General features: G+C 38.5%; 1 long non-coding RNA gene across 1 annotated transcript in view; it reads right to left on the bottom strand.

The window, feature by feature from the left end:
• Positions 1–607: 607 nt before the first annotated feature.
• LOC146396131 (uncharacterized) overlaps positions 608–21,009 on the bottom strand; it is a 33,371-nt gene continuing 12,969 nt past the window's right edge. Inside the window, exons 2-3 of the long non-coding RNA XR_014829288.1 lie at positions 3,129–3,273; positions 608–2,029 (exon numbers count right to left, since the gene is read on the bottom strand). This is a non-coding gene — a long non-coding RNA (uncharacterized LOC146396131). The remainder of the gene's footprint in view (positions 2,030–3,128; positions 3,274–21,009) is intronic.

Raw genomic sequence — 21,009 nt, 5'->3', positions numbered from 1 at the left:
ATTGAGAACTTTGTCTAGATACTCATGTTGCAGCAGAACAAAGGGTGGGGAAAAAAATGTAATTGTAATGTATACATGTAAGGATAACTTGATCCCCTTGCTGTACAGTGGGAAAATATAAATAAATAAATAAATAAATAAATAAATAAATAAATAAATTGCCTGAACTCCAAAAAAAAAAAAAAAAAAAAGAATAAAAATTAGAATAAAATGGTTTTTTGTTGTTGCTTTTTTTAGGGCCACACTCATGGTATATGGAAGTTCCCAGCCTAGGGGTCGAATCAGAGCTACAGCTGCTGGCCTACACCATAGCCATAGCAATGCCAGATCTGAGCTGCATCTGCAACCTACACCACAGCTCATGGCAACGCTGGATCCCTGACCTACTGCGTGAGGCCAGGGACCGAAACCCCATTCTCATGATTCCTAGTCAGGTTCATTTCCCCTGGGCCACAATGAGAACTCCTAGAATAAAAGTTGAGTCTAATCCCACCACTCAAAAATAACCACTATCAATGTGTTAATATTTATCCCCCATCTTTTAAAATATTATCACATTTTTCTTCCATAAGGATGGTACATCTTTTATCATTTTTATTAAATGTGCTTTTTGAACTTACCTTTTTTTTATTTAACAATATATCCTGAACATCTGGAAAGAGATTTTTGGGAAAAAGGGATTTAAGACGGGTGGAATGGGGAAGGGCCTGGAGAGAAGGAAGCTAGTAACAAAGAAAGAGCAAACCAAGGCCATTTTAGAGCCCAGTGGGAACGTGAAGGCCTGGGGAGGATATTGTTTTTTTAAAGCTTCAAGTTCTAGAGGCCAATAAAAGAATCAAGAAGGGACAACCGAATTCCCAGCTCTTTCCCTTACAAGCTAAGGGTCCTTGACAGATTCTTAAACATGTCTGAGCCTTAAATTAAAATTAGCTGAGTGTTGTATCAGGAGTCAGAATCTTAGGTGCTTTTAGGTACACACTCATTATCCTAACAATAACTTTGCTGGAAGAAATTGTTAACTGCATTACAGTAACAGGTGAATAATTGGAAACTCATTAATATGAATTTTCCCAATGTATGGCAGGGCTGAGACCCAAACTTGGATCCGGTTCTCTCTTTTCCACTGAATCCCTGTGCTTGTCTTGTCCCTTAGGTATAAGAAGGGGGTTAAGATTACACGTTCTCCTTACCTCATTGTGTGTTATGAGGATATATGATCTCCTGCGTATGAAACTTCTTGTAAACTATTAAGCACAGCGGATAAATTTTGTTTCTTATCATCTCTAACAAATCCAGTTTCAAATCCTCCATTAGCGTGTGTGCTTTGATCTCTGGTAATACACTCTTCAGACCTGTGGGCTACCTGAGCTCAAGCTTTATTTGGCACAGTGGTGTGCGGATACCCTTTTATTTCCTCTGTTTTCCTCCACAGTTCTGCCTTGTGACTCAGTAAAACTTGGTGTCAGCCTGTATCCTGATGGCAGGCCCATCAGCACCTTACGACATCAGGGTCTGCTGCAATGTGGACAAAAATAAACCACATTCCACAGTGTGTCCAGATGCTTTGAAGAAATCTAAAAAAAAAATTTTTTAAAGATTGCTTTGGATAAATAAAACTTGAGCTAGCAAAAGAAGCCCTTTCCAGATGTCCAGCCAGGAAACCCCAGGTGCAAGTGAATCAGCAGACATGTAGTCTCATCTGAGACGGTGCAGAATCCCTGTGTCCACACACAGCCGGGCCGTGGTTGAGCTCGTGGCTGTGCCTTCCTTCAGATGTGGCTGAGCTCAGGCTGATTCAAGGAGAAACACTGCTTCTCCTTGAGTCACGAGCCTGTCCTGGAGCTTGGCTGGATTTTGCTTGGGTAACTTGCCCAGGATCCATGGTCCAGACTTGCAGCTGAGTCCAATGTGACAGAACAGGTGGTCTCTTGGAGGGGATGGCGTGGTGGGGATGGGGTAAGTTGCTTTTCAAAAGGTTTGGTCAATGCAGGGAGGTTTTGGAGAACAGTTTAAAATTCAGCAGACTTACCTAAAAACAGAAACAAATGTGAGGGAGATTTATTAAAGGCTTTTCATCTCTTTTCCTCTTGATCTCTTTCATCAGGTAGAAGAGTGACTTAGAAGGTGATCAGCCAGGCTTGTTAAAGCTGGCTGATTTATATTTTATCCTCATGAAATTTCTCTTGAAAGTTTGATGTACACTTGGCAGCTCACCATCTATGGAACCTGTCCATCAATTCAGGTCTGTCTGTCTTTTGGTAAATACTTAGCAAGCTTTTCAGGCCCAGATGCTGTGGTAGGCATTGGGCACATGGTCTCAGAGTCACTGCCTCTGAGATATTGTATTAGTTCTCTGTTACTACATAACAAATAACCACAACCTTAGCAGCCAAACCAACGCCCATTTATTATCTCACAGTTCAGAAGTCTAGGCAGGGCTCAGCTGGATCCTCCACTCAGTCTCATGAGGCCACAATCAAGGCATTGGCAAGGATTCCTGTCTCATTGGAGGCTCCAAGTTCTCCTCCAAGCTTCCTGGTTTTTGGCAGAACTCAGTTCCTTGCAGCTGTGAAACTCATGTCAGCTTGGTTTTTCAAGGCCAGTAAGCTAGTGTCTCTGACTCCAGGGACTACTTATACCCTCTTCTAAAGGGCTGGCTCACCCAAGATACTATTCCTTTGATTAACGTAAAGTCAACTGATTAGGCACCTTAATTGCACCTGCAAAATTCCCTCATCTTTGCCATATACTGGTGCATAATTACAGGTATGATATGTCACTGTATTCACAGGTCCTGCCCACATTCAAAGGGAGGCAATTATACGGGCTTATACACCTGGAGGTGGAAATTTTAGGGACATCTTAGAGCTCTGTCTACAACAGATAGTAAAGAAGTAATTGCAGGAAAAATTATTAAACAATTAGAACCCATTCTCTGAGAAGGAGAATTATAGGCTCAACTTCCACTAAGAGGTTTGGGGAGACTCCCTGAGACTTGCCAGGCAGGCTGGCATCAGCAAGGCTAAGATGGAAATGGATGGAGAAAGGAAGGGAGCAGAGCTGGAGTAAGAAGACATAAATTAGGTTAATTAATGTGACCTGAAATGGAGCAAAGTGAAATCACTCACCGACTCTCCCTATTACTCCCAGCAAGTAAAACTGAGCATTTTCCATGTTCAAGGAAGCTGGCAACAGATCCAAAGTTCTCCTTTTTCCACTGCCTTTAGAGGAGGACTCAGGGGGTATCTGTCTGTAGCAAGGTCTGGGTTTCTCCTGAAAGAGGGATATGAGGGGCAACAACCGAAAAAATCAGGGTCAATTCTAAGAGTAGGTATCATTAGGTAAGTCTAATACCTATTTTGCAAGCTGGCAAAGATATCTGTAAGCCTGAAGTTTTGGCTGGTTCTATTACTTGCAATGCTGTATTTAAAAATGAAAGCATTATCTTTTGTCTGTCTTTGGACACTGAGACAGCCTCTCTCTGGTTAGAGTAGGTGGAGAAAAGAAATTTTAAAATATATATTAAAGCTAGAAATTGGAATGTTCCCGTCAGCACTTGGAGAAAACTAACAGATGGGAAGCTTCATGCCCACCTCTTAATAAACATGTGCTGATTTCAGCAAAGAGTTGTGAAATCCCATAGGGTCTCCAGTGTACCTTTTCCCCTCTCATCCCATCAGCCAAATTCAACTTGGTTGCCAAAATAGGGGAAAAAAGATGAAATAACTAAAATGGACCGGAAACACGAGCACCTAAAACATATGCCAAATTTAAAAGTGGAGAGGGTTTTCATTTGATTAAATTATAGGTCTTTTTCCACCAACTTCCCTTTCTGTAGGTTTTAATAAAATGTCTTTTACTGGAAAGATTCTGGGAAGAGGATTCAAAATACAAATGTTTAAAAGCTGAAGTAGAAAAATTACATTCAAAACCAATTTTACCAGCAACTTCAACAGAATAAATATAAACACACAATAGAGGTAGTAAACTCCTCTTCTTCTCAAGCGGGGATTATAGTTTAAGCTGTTTAGAACCTTGATATCTATGTCACTATCTGGTAGAATATGTTAAATGTATACCAAGTGACCTCCGTATAAAGAAAGGCTTCTATGTTGGGAGAATGATAAAATAGTCCTGGACCATAGTTCTTCACAAGCCTAAATGACCCCATCTTTTCTCCTTGTGTTTTGCAATGTTACTTTTCCCTTTTACTGAGTAACCTAGATCTTTCTTTTCTTGTTATTGAAGTTCAGTTGATTTACAATGTCATATTAATATCAAGTGTACAGAAAATGATTTAGGTATGTTATATAAATACACACACACACCTACATACACACACATATATTAATATACATATTCTTTTTCATATTTTTTCCATTATGCATTATTATAAAATATTGAGTACAGTTCTCTGTGCTATGCATTAGGTCCTTGTTGGTTATTTATTTTACATACAGGAGTGTGTATGTGTTAATCCCATCCTCCTACTTTATCCCTCATGCCCTCGTCCCCCTTTGGTAACAATAAGTTTGTTTCCTATATCTGAGCCTATTTCTGTTTGGTAAATAAGTTCATCTGTATCTCTCTCTTTTTAAGATTCTATACATAAGTGATAAATGATACGTCTTTCTCTGTCTGACTTACTTTACATCACTTAGTATGATAACCTCTAAGTCCATCCATGTTGTTGCAAATGGCATTATTTTGTTCTTTTGTATGACTGAGTGATATTCCATTGTATAAAATATACCACATCTTCCTTATCCATTTCTCTGTTGATGGACACTTAGGTTGCTTCCTTCCAGACCTTTATTTTCCATTCTATCTTCTTCATCGACCTGTGACACAGCTGATGTAAGCAGAATGGAGATGGGTTGTTGGAAACAGCTGGGACCAGCAGGCAGCCTCCTCACTTCCAGTTGTGCTCCCTATGACTAACTCATCAACACAGGGCTATGAGTCACTCCCAAGTTCCCTGAGGCCCTGATGACCATGTTAGGTAGGCACAGCAGAAGGACAGACTCGACTAGAATGCAGGAGGTTATCTTGCATCTACCAGCGGTTTGACTATTATTTTGAACACAGTTATTTGTAGGCATTGTCTCCTGTAGACATTTCAGGCACCATGTTGTTCTTTGACCTAACAATGGATCCTGTTTACTAAGGTTTGTTTCCCTTTCACATCTGATGATAAAAAAATTTGTCGGGGTGGTTCTCAGGATTCTGTCCTGGAGATTCTGATTTAGAGATTAGGTCTAAGAATCTGTATTTTTGACAGACATTCCCTGAAAGATTCTTATCATTAGTCAAATATGAGAAATATTCTACTAACAAGTGTTCGACTGAGCAAATTTCCATCCTTTCTCTTCCCCAATCAGATTTTACAGAAAAACTTTGTTTTTTTTTTTTTTTGGTCTTTTTAGGGCCTCACCCATGGCATATAGAAGTTCCCAGGCTAGAGGTCAAATTGGGGCTATAGCTGCCCACCTACACCGCAGCTACAGCAATGCAGCATCTGAGCTGCCTCTTCGACCTACATCACAGCTCATGGCAAGGCCGGTTCCTTAATCCACCGAGAGGGCCATGGATTGAACCCTCGTCCTCATGGATAGTAGTCGGATTCATTACCACTAAACCACAATGGGAATTCCCTACAGAGGAACTTTTAAAAGGAAAGGATTTCCAAAAAGGGCAATTCATGGCCCAATGAATAAATTTAGAAGTAGGAAGTGTCAGCTGCTTGTTTTTTTGGATGAGCAAATCTACAACAAGTCAGGTTTGTTAGATCTGTTGACAAATCTAACTTTCAATATTATCAGCTTTCAAATTGTGGGGTAAACTTCTCAACAGATCTCTCTTCATTCATTCAGTAAATGCTGTATGCCAGGCAATTATATTGACATTAAGAACACAGTGGTAAAAAGACATACTTGGTCCCTGTCCATAAGGAGCTCATATTCTGAATAAGGACTGAATTTTAGTTATTTCTCAAACCAAAGCCTCCATATATTACCAAGAAAAATATCACAAGTCCTTCTCAGCTAACATCCTGTAAAGTATAATGAGAATCACAAACATACACAATTCACCTTTCCTAGATTTAATTAAATGTCTACCAGGCATCAGACTCTGTTGTTGGTGCTTCGGTATGTCAGTGAATACAGCAAAGATTCCTGCCCTCATGGGGCTGTCAGCCTAGGGGGAGGATGAGACATTAGATAATTTAGTCTGAGAAATTATACATTGCAGTCTAAGGGTGTGGGTACTATGAAAGAAAAATAACAAGCAAGAAAACAGGGATGGAGTGTGTGACAAGATAATAACAGTAGGCTTCATTGTTAGGGTAAAGTTTTAACAAAGACTTAAAAGAAAGTGAAGAATTTTGCAGAGTCAGGGAGAAGAGCTGGTTTGGCAAAGCAAACAGCTAGAACAAAGACCCTAAGTGGGGAGGGACCTGGTGTGTTTGAGGAGCTGCAAGTGAGAAAAAGAGGCCTTAGAGGTAATAAGGACAGAGGCCAGGATGAGATCGGTTAGGGCTTTGTTGACCATTTGGCGTGTAATGGAGAGACAATGCAGGGTCTTGAGCAGAGGGTGACACAATGTGACTTTCTGTGTGGAGAATAGACAGTAAGAAGGCAAACACGGAAAAAACCAAATAACTGTTTTGGAGAGCATTTGACAATATCTAGATCTAATAAAGCTAAACCTGTGTCTTTCCTGGAAGCCAGCAATTCCAGGTACTAGGAGAGAAACCCTCTCAATGTACACAAAGAGATTATGTACAAGAATGTTCATTGTGGCATTGTTTAAAATCAAAGTCTCCCATCAACAGGAGAGCAAATTGATAAACTATGGTACACTCATTCAATGGAATGCTAACCTGTAATTAAAATGAATGAACTTGAGTTATATTACCAAGGTGGCTATATTCTTCAAACATACAATGGAACAATAAAAATCTAGTTGCAGAAGGATAGTTTCAGAATGATGTCAAGTTTAAAACACCAAAATAGTATTATTTTATGGCTATGTATGTACTTAGTGAAAAAATTAGAATATCAAATGATGAAGATATAATTATATCCGAGGAGGAAGAGAGGCCAAAGGGTTTGGGGAAAGATAAGAAAGAATTCCAACTGGACCCACCAATTGTGCTATTGTTTTTTTTTTTTCTTTTATTAAAAAGACTCAAACTTTGCAAAACATTAAATTTTCTATATTTTTCATTAAAATGAAATCATTACCAATAAATAACCAACAAGGAAGTGGGATTTAATTTATTTGGCAATCTATTTCTATTTCTACCTCCAAAACAGCATGCATAATATTTATATATTTCATGCAGTTTTGTTTTGCCAGTATTTCCAACCAAAATTGTAAATTCTTCCTAAGTATTTTTTTAAAAATATTTCTGCCTAGAAAATACGTACTATTTTTCTCCATATTTAACAATCCTTATAATGGTGATGGTGCATGCCAGCCATCGGAATTAAAATCAATGCTTTCTTGTGTTCTGACTGCAGCAGGAAGTGCCTCCAGCCAGGCTTCCTGGGTTTATAAACTTGTAGTCACTGGTGGGGATGGACAGTCAGTGGCCCAGTCCTTCAGGCTCAGGTGGCTTTCTTCCTATACAGTTTGCAAAAGCAAGATGGGTGGTTTAGGAACCTTAAGCATTATTTGAAGAGTTGTGATATTAGCAGAGAGGCAACCTAAGCAAAGTGTATTTAGCAAGTGACAAGTATGTTTGCTTTAATATGCTGATAAAAATTTTTCTTCCTCACTGTTTCCCTCTTTCTCCTGCCTTTGTATAAGAGGTTTCTTTTAAAACAAGTGTTTTCAGATTGGAGCGTGGTATGGCAAAGAGCCCAGAAGAGGTGGATTTAGTGCACTGAAGCCCTGTTTTCAATTATCAAGAATCCACGAAACCACAGTCTTAGGTTTTAGATGGGCCAATTTAAACGTTTGCCTTTCCAATGTAAATTTATAAAATATAAGCTGTTTAGCAGGCCCAGAATTTTTCTCAGTGATATGGGCCCTATTTCCTTAGCATGCAGGCTTATCACAAAAACAGGTTATAGGGTCTTCATTAATATGTCTGCAAACAGACTAGATACTACAATATGCAATTCATTTTTCCCTAAGCTATTACCCACCATACATATTCAATTTAATATATTTTATTATGCTAATTTAAAAAAGAAGATGAATTTTTCTCCTTGCAAGTTCCAGCACATTTTCTAAAGACTAAGAAAACATGTTATTGTCACCCATACTTTATTAGATTGTTGTTATATAGGAATTACCATTTTAATACAGAAAGTCTCTGAGCTGACATCACATAATACAGAGAGAAAAAAGAACAGCACAAACAATGAAAAAGAGAGACAGAAAGATAGACAACAGAGAAAAAAAAATCTATGGGTTTCACAGCACTGACAGAAGCAGCAATGTGTGTGTCTTAGGTTGGGCTCTACGCATGTCGAAAACACAATAAATCGAATTTTGGCAGCAGTGGAATATGCTTGTGCAAAATTTGACCTAGCTCTTTACTTAAAACAATGTCCAGTGTTAGCTATGTAGTTTTATTTCCTCTCTCTGCCCCCCTTCTCAAGTTTCTCAAGGTTTATTTCAGAGGAAACTTTTGGTATGTTCCATGGAAGTCACCATCTTCTTCCACGGTTTCTCATGCAGTTTGGTGGAAAGAACAAGTAGTTTGAGTGACAGGTCACTTAAATCATGATTTAAATGATGAAATGTGTCTGATAGCGCCAGTTTCCTCACATGTCATGGCGATGATGATGTTACTTATGCCTTTGACCTCAGAGTGTTGCCTGGGGAAATCAATGGCAATGGTGATATGATCTGTAAAGGCTGCTGTGATAGTTTCACTTTCAGTTCCATTACTACTAATAATAATACAATCATGACTTAGACCTAATTTATTTCACTTAGTGTGCTCTGTCCAACAAGGTAGACATCAGCAAGTATAGCCATTAAAATTACCGTAAATTAAAAAGAAATAATATTAAAAGACCCAGTTCCTCAGTCTCACTAGTTTCATATCAAGTGTTAATAGCTACTATATTGAATAGCACAGACATTAAAACATTTCCATCATTGAAGAAATTTCTGTAAACAGCACTGGTGTAAAGTGTTAAGGAACAGACTTTTAATTTGCTTGAATAGAGCACATTCTACAAATACTTTTCCTAACTAGCAACCTGACCTATGCATTAAAGGGTATTCAAATTCTTTTTTACTAAGTTTGAAACTTAGCTCTCATGCATCTCAGAGTAATTAAGAACTCAAGCAATTTATTTTTTAAAAGAGGAGTTTAGCTCAGTGAAACAAAACTCTATAAAGTAATAAAATGTTCTATACACCATAAAAAATCTAAACCTGATTTGCTGTGACTTGGAATTTAAGATTTGAGATGAATGAACTGCTTTTGGTTACATCATCTTCATGGATTGTCAAATGGAGCTTATACTGAAGTCACTCAGGACAGGTCAGTTCTATTCTCTTGTTTAAAAAAATGAAATTCCTGCTGTTTCCAAGTAACTTACCAGATAATATAACAGATAGGTCACATGAGGCATGAATTTGGCCATTTCTCAGCCACTGCCTGGGCCAGCTTGGATGACTGTTCAGATGGTGAGTTTTAAATAGCAGAGAAGGACTTTAGGAGCATTTAAGGAGAACCAACATGAAGCATACTCTTGGCATGCAGAGACATTTTCCTCATCTCATGCTTATGTATTGTTTAATACTTCCTTATTATCTTTTTATATTACAAACATTTGAGGCCTCAGTCATTTGCGAACCAATTTAGGTTACAAATAAGTGTCTTTGGTAACGACATACACCTTTAGTGTTTCCAGTTTACATGTAGAAAAAATATTGCTAAGCACTGATGTAAGATTCCAATCTCTATGCTTTGGTGCTCTGACACAAAACTAAATTCTACTAGGAGATAGAGAGGTTCTAAGCCATTTGTCGATCTTCACAAGAGAGGTCCCAGCCCCCTGGGTCTATGATCTGGGAGTGCAAAGAGAGGGCAGGGCAGGGTACCTGGTTCAGAAGAGGGCCTTTATGTTTCCAAAATGGAATAAAAAAGGGACTTGATGCTGACTCATGGTCAGCCTAGGCCTCTTGCTAGGCCTTTTCTAGCAAAGGGTCAAGAGGCCAAAGAATTTAGTCAGGTTGCTAAAGAGACGGTTGAACCAAAGAGGATATGGCAGGGAAGCACAGGTAAAATGATACGTAGAAGACTTGGTCCATGTGACAAAGAAAAGCACACACAGGGAATGGTGTGAGGACATCAGCGCCACACACTAAGATGTTCTTGCTTGTCACCTTTTGCTGAAGAGCTGGTATGAGAAAGATACAGACAAAGCAGAGGAAGCTGGCGACACTTAATGAGAACTTGAGATGATGTTTGTACAGCTGGAAAGATAAAGCAGCACTGAGACAGAAATTCAAGGCTGGCAAATCCTGAGACCAAAGAAGAGAATGAGGAAGTAGTCATTTCTGGAAACTGGCTGATAGCAAAGGCGGGTTCTGCTCTTTGATGAGGATAGGACAAAGGTGAAAATTAGGGATGATTTTAGCCTTTTCTCCCCTTTCTTTTCTTTTCTTTTTTTCTTTCTCTCTCTCGCTCTCTTTTTTAAGCACTTAGATCTCTTTGGTGTCATGAGTCTTGGAGAAGCAAGGCTGTGTATAAGTCATTAGAAAGAATAATTAAAAAACCCTCACCATTTGGTTGGTAGAGTGGCAGTTTTTCACTGCTAATCAGTGTCCACTGAGTTAATGAGTTAAGGGAAGAAGAATGTACTGAGAAACCATATTTCTACTCATCAGCAAAGGACTAAAAAGATACTTTCAGTTCTGTGTAAATAGTTAACAATTCATTTAGTTTCCAGGAGCATTATTGTTTAAAAAAAGACTTTATCTATCTATCTATCTATCTATCTATCTATCTATCTATCTATCTATCTATCTATTTATCATCTATCTATCATCTACCTATCTATCTATCTATCTATCATCTGTCTATCTATCTATCTATCCACCCATTGTCCATCTATCTATCCATCCACCTACCTATTCATCCATCCACCAATCAGCTACCATCTCTTTCTCATTTCTCTACCACATGCCATCTATCCATTGCTTGTCTCATAATTCTGGAGGTCAGATATCTGGAGTCTATGTATCAGTAGGGCCATGCTCTCTCTGAAGACTCTAAGGGAGAATCCTTTTTTGTTCTTCCAGCGTCTGGTGTTTGTGGCAATCCTTGGCATGCTTGGTATGCAGATGGCATTGCTCTATTCACATGCTTCCTCCTGTATGTCTTCACATCTTATTTCCTCTGTACAAGTCTGTCTCTGTGTTCAAATATCCTTATTTTAAAAGTATACTAGGCATGGGTCAAGCCACAGCCACTGTAGGAGCAACACTGAGTATTGGAACCTATCCAGTACCTCATTTTAACTTGATTATCTCTACAGAGACCCTATTTCCAGATAAGGTTACATTCTGAGTACTGGGGGTGAGGATTTCAATATATCTTTTGACAGGGAGGGATAATTCAACCCATAGCAAATAATTTCTGCTGTATTCTTATTTTCTACTCCCTCTTAATTCAATGTTTTATACTCTTCTAAAAATTGCTTCTTTTTACCAAACTTTCATATTATTGGCATAACATTGTTTTTTCGTTTTTGTTTTGCATTTTAGGGCTGCACCTGAGGCAACGCCAGATCCTTAACCTACTGAAAGAGGCCAGGGATCGAACCCACAACCTCATGGTTCCTAGTTGTATTCGTTTCTGCTGCACCCCGATGGGAACTCCTGCGGTGTTGGTTGAAGATGTGGTATAGGTTGAAGATGAAGCTTGGATCCCGAGTTGCTGTGACTGTGATGTAGGCTGGCAGCTGTAGCGTGGATTCGACCCCTAGCTAGGAAACTTCCATATATGCCGTGTGGGCAGCCCTAAAAAGCAAATAAATAAATAAATAAAATGCACCATTTGATAAGTTCTGATATCTGTCATCCATCTCTCTATCTATATCTATATATCTATCTGTCTATCACCACGACCATGATAGCAAACCTATCCCCAAAGTTTCTTAATGCCCTTTTGTAATCCTTTCTTCCTGCCCCACCCTAACCCACCATCCCGGGCAGCCACTGATCTGCTTTCAAATTCATATAGTATACAAGTGGACTCATACAGCATGTACTCTTTTTTGCCTGACATTTCAATCAGCATAGTTACTCTGAAGCTCCTCATGCTCTTTATGTGTCAATAATTCTTTTCATTGTGGACTAGTAGTCCATCATACAGATACATTGTAATTTGTTTATTCATTTTGTTGATGGACATTGGGCTTGTTTCTAATTTTTGATTATTACAAATACATTTGGTAAGAATATTTGCGTATAAGTTTTTTTTTTAATGTCTTTTTAAAAGGGGTTTTAGATTTATAGCAAAATTGAACAGAAAGTATAGGCAGAGTTGTCATGTACTCCTACTGCCCATGCACAGCCTCTCCCACTAGAGTGATATATTTGTTACAATAATGAACCTACATTGACACACTATCACCCAAAGTCCGTAGCTATGCGGCTTCACTTTTGGTGTTATACCTTCTGTGGGCTTTGACAAATGTATAATGACATATATCCACTGTTATAAATCATATAGAAGAGTTTCACTGCCCTAAAAATCCTCTGCATAAAACCTACACCCTCCCCGCCACCATGTCTGGCAACCCCTGACCTTTCTATGGTCTCCATAGTTTTACCTTTTCCAAGATGTTATATAGTTGGAATCTTACAGAATGTAGCCTATTCAGATTGACTTCTTTCACTCAATAATATGCATTTAAGGTCCTTTCATGTCTTTTCATGGCTTGATAACACTTCTTTTTTAGTACTAAGTAATATTCCATTGTCTGGATGTACAATGGATGTATTTATCCATTCACTTACTGAAGAGCATCTTGGTTGCTTCTAAGTTTTGGCAGTTACGAATAAGGCTGCTATAAACATACTTGTGCAAGCTTCTGTGTGGACATAAGTTTCCAATTAATCTGGGTTTTCATGAGTACCAAGAAACATAGCTGTTGGATTGTATGGTATGGTTAGTTTTGTAAGAAACCCCCAACTCTCTCTCAGGGTGGCCGTACCATTTTGTGTTCCAACCAGCAATGAATGAGAGAGTTCCTGCTGTTCCACATCATCAGTGTTTTAGATTTTAGATATTCTAATGTGTGTAACAATTATGAGTCTTTTGCGGACATATCCTTTAATTCATTTTAGATGAATACCAAGGATTGGATGCCTGGATCTTATCTCAGATATTTTTAAGTTTTTAAGAAACTTCCAAACTGTTTTCCAAAGTGGCTGCATCATTTATATCCCCACCCTTGCTAACTCTTGGTATGACCAGACTTTTTCAAGTTTAGCTCTTCTAATGGGCATGTAGCAATACTTCATTGTGGTTTTAATATGTATTTCCCTAATGACCATGATGTTGAACATCTTGCCATGTGGTTATTTGTCATCCATCTATTAAATCCTGTGAAGTATCTGCTCACATTTGGTGAAATGCTGCCCTGCTGGAATTTTGAATGGCATTGTGTTGAATCTATGTATCAGTTTGGAGAGGAATGATATCTTAAATATAATTGACCTTTTAAACCCAGGGTCACAGTCTCCATTCATTAAGATCTTCAATTTCTCTCCTCAATGTGTTTTAGTTTTTGGTTTGTTATGCTTATCTCTATTTTTTTTTTTTTTTTTTGATGCCAGAATTCCTGTTGTGGCCCAGCAGAAGCAAACCCAACTAGTATCCATGAGGATGTGGGTTTCATTCCTGGCCTTGCTCAGTGGGTTAAGGATCTGGTGTTGCTGTGAGCTGTGGCATAGGTTACAGATGCGGCTTTGATTCCATGTTGCTGTGACTATACTGTAGGCTGGCAGCTGTAGCTCCTATTTGACCCCTGGCCTGGAAACTTCCATATGCCGCTGGTACAGCCCTAAAAGGCAAAAAAATAAAAAAATAAAAAAAATAAAAATTTTGTTGCTAATATAAATAGGATTGTTTTAAAATTTTAGTTTCTTATTGTTGCTGCCATATGGAAATGCAATTGATTATTTTTAATATATTGTTTTTGAATATATTGTATTTTTTCTTCCTTCCTGTTGGATTGTCAACAAATACTTTTCTTAATTTTTCTTTTCCGTTTTTTTTTTTTTTTTCTTTTTACAGCCACACCTGCAGCATGTGGAAGTTCACAGACTAGGGATTGAATTGGAGTTGCAGCTGAGGCCTAAGCCACAGCCACAGCAACACCAGATCCAAGCCACAGCTTGGATCTGGAACCTATGCCACAGCTTGCTGTAATACCGGATCTTTAACCCACTGAGCAAGGCCAGGGATCAAACCCACACCCTCACAGAGACTATGTTACATTCTTAACTGGCTGACCCACATATGGGGACTCCCAATTCTTTTCTAATCTGTTGGTTTGGAAGCTATGGAGTATATTTCAAGTTTTATATGAGTTGTTATTCTTTTATATTTGACATCTATACTTTTTAGCTTTATTGTTGCTATCTAGACACCTGCTGTCTGCAAGTCAGATTGTTTTTCCTTTGTAGATAATCTCTCTTTTTCTTCCTGACAGTTTCTAAGATTTTCTATTCTTAGTACTTTTAAGTGTAACTTTTCTGTCTAGGTATAGATTCAATATTGCTCATCCTGAGTGGTATTAACATGCATTTTGGATCTAAGGACAAGTAATTAAATCTGGGTATATTCCCATCTTATTTCTTCTAACAGGGTTCTGCTATTTCCTATATCACTTCCTGTAGAGCTTCTGTTTAAAATATGGTGGAGCCACTCAATCTACACTCCCTGTCTTTAACTTTCCTTTCATAATTCTGACATGCTGGTTCCTTTGTATTTCATTCCTGGTGAATTTCTTAGGACAACCTTCCAGTCCACAAACTGTTCACCTGTGTATAAACCTATTTGTCTCATCTATGGAATTGTCTTCAGTCTTAACTATGTATTTCATTTGCAAGATTTCTAATTGGTTCTTTTTCTCATCCATCTATTGTCTTATTTCTTCCTCTTTTGCTTCGTTATTTCTTGTTATTTTTGAATTTTCCCCATATTTTATCATTTTGAAGAAGCTAAGCACACTCATTTTCAGAACTTTTTTTCCACTATTCTAATATTTTAATCTTTTCGCTATTGAACTAACGTGTCAATAGTTGCTTTTGTGGGGGGGTCTTTCTCTGTATTTTATTTCTTTGTGTATTTGAGTGCTTCGGTTTATAAGTTTTTCTCATACTAAAGTTATTTCTTCCCTCATTCCACCATCACTGCCTTATTCCTATTTAGGAGTTTTGTACCTGCTTTCACATAGCCTTCTAGGATCTTTTAATTCTGAACCAATTTAGGAGATATTTAAAATTCAGTCACCAACCCAGAGACATTCCTTGCCTGTTTGTTAGGCTATAATTGTGTATGTGCAAAAGTAATATCAAAGCATAAGCTTTAAAATTCCATATTGACCAAAACTGTGTTTTGTATGCTAAATAAGTGACCACCTTGAAGAACATTCTTTTGGCAAGGTCATGGTGTTAATTATTTTCAGAATTGAGTCAATGTTCAAATTTCTAAAATGGATGCTTTGGTAGAATCCTATGAAAGTAGTTGTATTTTGCCCACGAACTATCTCCAGAGATTTTTCAAATTTTCTTTTACCCCTGTAATAACAAGATTTTCAATTTCAGTCTTGATAATTTCATTTTAAAAAACTATAGGCTGGTGACCTTATTTATTTCAAGGCCCTAGTCAAACTCATGGTGTCCATTGCTGAGCAAGGTAGCCTAATGAGAAGGCTAAAATACATCAAAAATCCACCAGAAGTCTATTTCTTACAAGGATTTCAACTGGAGGATGGGACTGGGCAGTGAAAGAAGTACTGAATATTTATTTCTCCGATTATCCTAGAATTAAAACCAGAATCTGACAGACATAGCAGCAGGGATCTGAAACGGCAGCTCTATGCAGGGAAGAGAGCATGTGGGGATATTTGAACAGTCAGGCACATAGTGGCAGGAATTCTCTGCATGGGAGGAGGGGCAGGCTAGTTTTAATTCAACTGCTTCCTAGAAAAGCAGATTGCCCAGAATCCAGGACTGTGTCCCTGACTGGAGGGTCCAGGGCGTTTTTCATTGACTCTACAGCTGGAAAAGTCCCAAGTATGGGCTTAGGTTCACCAAAATGAACAATTATATGTAAAGTTTGACTGAGCTTGCTCAGAGAGATTTCCCTCTGGAAAAGAAAAGTAGATGCTTCTTGCTAAACCATGCCACAATAACTCCAAAGAAATACAGAAATTTGATTTTTGAACATTTTCATCTGAATTTAAGCCTCTTGGGTGATACAATTGAAAAACAACATTTCTTTACAGTGAAAATGTGTTTGGCAGTCCCTCTATATACAAAGTTCAACTTTAGGGCAAAGAAAAAGAAACACTCATTATGTAATCAGGTCAAATTATTGGTTACTGAGAAGAGTTCCTGGTTTAGACCTCATCTGTTATATGAAGTAGATATTAGATCTTCTATTCTGCCAGTGCCATGTTCATCACAACAGTTCTTTATTCTAAATATGTTAACCTTGGAAGACCTTTCCCCAGGGCTTCTTATTTATTTAGATATTGTTATGTAAGACACACAATAGCATCAGTGAAGGCAGAGCTGATCCCTTCTTAACTTTCACAAGAGGACTGGATAATACATAAAGGAACTGGTGCTATGAATAACAAGAAGTATTTTTCTAATTTCCTGGGTAAAGAGGGGCAGAGAGGAGGGGTGAAGACCAAGGGCAGAGATTCCTCACAATTGCAGTTTAGGTGATGGTGAAATGGATGTGGAGATTCCATTCTTCCTCTCTCTTCTCTTTCTTTCTCCCTTTAACTCAAACTTGGTCAATGTCAAGACACACATTTTTGGTCTTTCCACTTAAAGTGAAAGACACAGGCTGACATCATGTTTGCTGGGTATGATCTGCAGATCGTTTTTAAAACTTTTGAGTAATATGATGAAAAAATTAGGAATTTCACCTAAAAGTCCTGATTTTCTACTTCTGAGAAATTAGAGAATTTGGCTACCCTAGACCTATTGCCCATCAAGGCAACATCTGGCAAGATTTAGGCAGTGGCAAAAGTTCACCACAGGTCCAATCTATTTTAATTAATTAATTAATTAATTAATTTTGCTTTTTAGGACTGCACCTGCCACACATGGAAGTTCCCAAGCTAGGGGATGAATCAGAGTTACAGGTGCTGGCTACATTACAGCCACAGCAACTTGGGATCCAAGCCACATCTGCGACCTACACCACAGCTCTTGGCAACACTGGATCCCTGACCCACTGAGTGAGGCCAGGGATCAAACCCACATCCTCGTGCATACTAGTTGGATTTGTTCTGCTGAGCCACAGTGGAAACTCCCACAGTTCCAATCTTGTTTGCTTCCCTTGTTATATAAAGGGTTAGGTTCTTTAGGCGTATGAGCTTGTAATTTATGGTATAAAGCTATAATTTCTTGGATTCTTATTTGTTCATCCAACAAATATTTGTTGAGGTTCTAAGATCTGAAAGTATATGTGAACAAACAGACCTGGTCCATGTCCTCACTGTGCTCATAGTCTAGTATAGAGAGATAAATAATCACGAAAATACATGATGTTCAGTGAGAGGTGTTGTAAATAAAGCAGGATGCATCAGACATTACTCTGTGCCCTTGGACTCAGGATGGTACTTTATACCTACTTGTGCTTTAGTTGGTTTGAGCAATGAAGTGTGAGTGGAAGTGATCTCTGTCATTTCTGGGTGGAAGCATTTATTTGCTGGCCTCAACTCTCCTCACTTTCACCTCTCCATGGCAAGTGTGTTGGCTCCCACTGATAAGGACTCATTGGGGAGGACTGCCTATGAGAGTTGCCCAAGCAGGCAGTGGATTTTTTTGTAAGTGACCAAATTTTTTTAAGCCACTGATATTTGGGGGGTTGGTCATTATGGCAACACAAACATAGATTATATTGCCTGGAAGCCTAATGAAGAGTCAAGGAGTGTTAGGAGCAGATAAGGTGATCTTGGATCCTTTCTGAAGAGGTGACATTTGTTCAAAGTAAGTGGTTGTGTGGTTAAAGAGGTGAGGGAAGACCCTTCCAGGTGGATGGAACAGTGTAGAACTGTGTGTGTTCTTATAACGTAGTCTTGAACGCTCGTTGGTTTTTAAGTTGTACCGCTCTTCTCCAAGGTTTTAATAAAATGAACATATTAAAGTAAGCAGGATAGAGAGTAATTAGCATTTCTAGCATTTTTTTTCCCACCTAGATTTTGAGATTGCGGCCTTTTACTTTCCACCAGATGTCAATCCATGGGGCAGAGACTACAGACTCCATCAACATATTGGTGTTGATTCTCAGCAGAAACAGGGCCAGACGGCTTTCATCAGTATATTCAGAACTGAGCTTATTCCCAAAGGAATAAAAGGCAGAATAACATGCTCCATTCTACTTTGTTTCCATTGGCTTCTTATGATTCAGTTTTAGTGAAACATATAAAGCAAATCAGCTCAGAGATAAAGGCAATATAATGTGTTTTTCAGCCATGAAAATTGTCTCGGCTATATGCAATTACTTTTCCTCTCAATGTGTCAAGCTGATATTTAAATGATACTGTTAATAAGCACGCTTGATTCCCCTACCCATCAGTGCCACCCGGTTAGTCAGTATATAATAATCTAAATTCTGATTTTTCTTACTTAAACCCACGAAGATCCATGTTTTTGGTGTTCTGTTATGTATACTTTAACTCACTGTAGTAACACAATGTTTTTGCATACTTTTGCCACAAAATTAAGGATGAACTGATGATAATGATTAGGATGAAATGGGCAAATCCTCGTTAGCCTTCTCTAACTTTTTCTTTTATTTACTATTCTCTTCATTCCTGAAAACACATGAATCTAGTCATTCCTTGATTCTACATTGCTAGTGTCTCATTTGCATTCCTGGAGCCCAGGAAATGTGTCTTCTTTCAACTTTCTTCCCAAGCAACCACGTATCCGAACACAGGAAACGTTTAGCACACATCAGCTGAAAGAATGTAGAATTCCTTCAACAATTAGATTTGGGGTGTGATACTTTGCATGTGTTCATTGCTTCTGTCGTGCTTTATACTCAATGAATATTTAGGGATTTTCACTTTAGAAAATTAACTGGAAAATTGAAGACAAAGAGACAAGCCTCTAAGTTATTTTAGAAGCACTGGGTCTCTTTGTTAATGTAAAGAATTCAACCCTTTTGGTCACTGAGTTTTTACTACACACGTTGAACCACAAGGTGTATTAAGATTTATAGGGCAATGCTCTCATCTCTGAGAACTCATGGTCTCAATGAGGAAGTAGTATTTACACGTGGAGCAAGTTGAGAAGGCTGAAATGTAGTAAAAGTGTGTGACTTGGCAAGAAGTTCTATGAAGCATAAGGAAGAGGAAAGACATTGGTGTTGGCTTCCTGGGAGAGTGAAAGAGGATGGAGACGTGCTTTGTGGGATGGAAGGGACTTTGGTGAACTGGGAGGAGGGCAGAGACATTCCAATGGTGAGAAACAATCTACATAATGAAGAGTTACTCTCAGGGTAAGGAAATGACCTAGTTACTCCTCTCTTTTGTTTAACTCTTGCAGAATTACATAGATTTCAGTCTTAACCTGGACCAGAAGAGGGAAGAAAGTATAGGCTCTTTGGACCTAAATTATTTGATTCTTGAGTGGTCAAGAGGGTGAAATAGGGTGAAAATAGCCCTGAATAAAGAGAAAAGGGAGTAAGGCAGCCAAGTCATTAAAATAAGTTTGTGAAGCAGATGGAGAGAAAATGGACTTCCACCTGCCTATCAGTAATGCTGCTCCCAAGAGGAGACAATGAGGACACAAGAGAAGGAGGAAGGAAAGCAGCCCTGTCTAGCAGTTTTTCCACATGTAACTTAAGGATATTACTATTTCATTGTTTTATATTTGGGTTTTATCCTGGAATGTTAAACATGATTTTATGAAACAGAATATACTCAAATGAATAGCATGGGTTAGCACTAATTTTTTAAATATCATAAAATTATAGAATTAAATAAAGTGTGAACTTTTCCTCACCCCTCTGTCATGTGGTACACAGAGAGTCACTTAAGTATGTAAGGGCTTTTTTTTTTTTTTTTTTTTTTTAAGTGCTCTAGATGAGGCACAGATTCCAGCATTTATACTACTATTTGCATCAGGTTAATCAATCTGTTTTTTTCTTTTAACTCCTTATGGAAGTTAGTAATACTAAGGAACTTGGAGTTTTCAAAAGTTAGAGGGTATAAAAGTGAGAGAAAAGAATGGAGAGGGGAGGGTGTGAAGGGCATCAGAGATCGACATTGGGCAGTCCAAGGGCAGTGAGATGGCACTGGTCACCGTGGGTAATAGATCCCAAATGTGGGACAGTATTGCAGAATGAGGGAGTGACAAAAAATACCTACCTACTTCACAGTTTGGTTGAGGGTAGGACTGATTCCAGAACACTTAGAAAGATTCCCGAATGAGAACTTGAGTATGAGGTAGGCATAAGGCTGATCACTCCAGTGATATCTGTCACAGCCAAGTGCACAAATGGTTCCTCGGTGTGATAACTGCTAGGGGAGGGAAGGGGATGGGTAACAAAAGGAGGAAAGGTTGGCTTCTTGGTTTTTGCTGTCAATCTTATCATTTTTCTGGGTTCATGATGATAGATGTAGAACATCAAAAAATGTAGGCATGTAGAGAAGGAAGGGCAAGTGGAAATATGGGCAGGAGCTAAAGAGTAGTCAGAAACCTGCATGCAGGTCTATGGAGCAAAGCATGTGTACCTTTGGCCTGAAGCTCAGGGTCTGCTGGCTTTTG

The sequence above is a fragment of the Sus scrofa genome, chromosome 15 (genome assembly GCF_054392235.1).
Source record: "Sus scrofa isolate SSC_HxYL_T2T_F1_AM1 chromosome 15, Sscrofa_HxYL_maternal_Yorkshire_Landrace_v2.0, whole genome shotgun sequence".
NCBI lineage: Eukaryota > Metazoa > Chordata > Mammalia > Artiodactyla > Suidae > Sus > Sus scrofa.
This window is presented reverse-complemented; position numbering and strand designations above follow the sequence as displayed.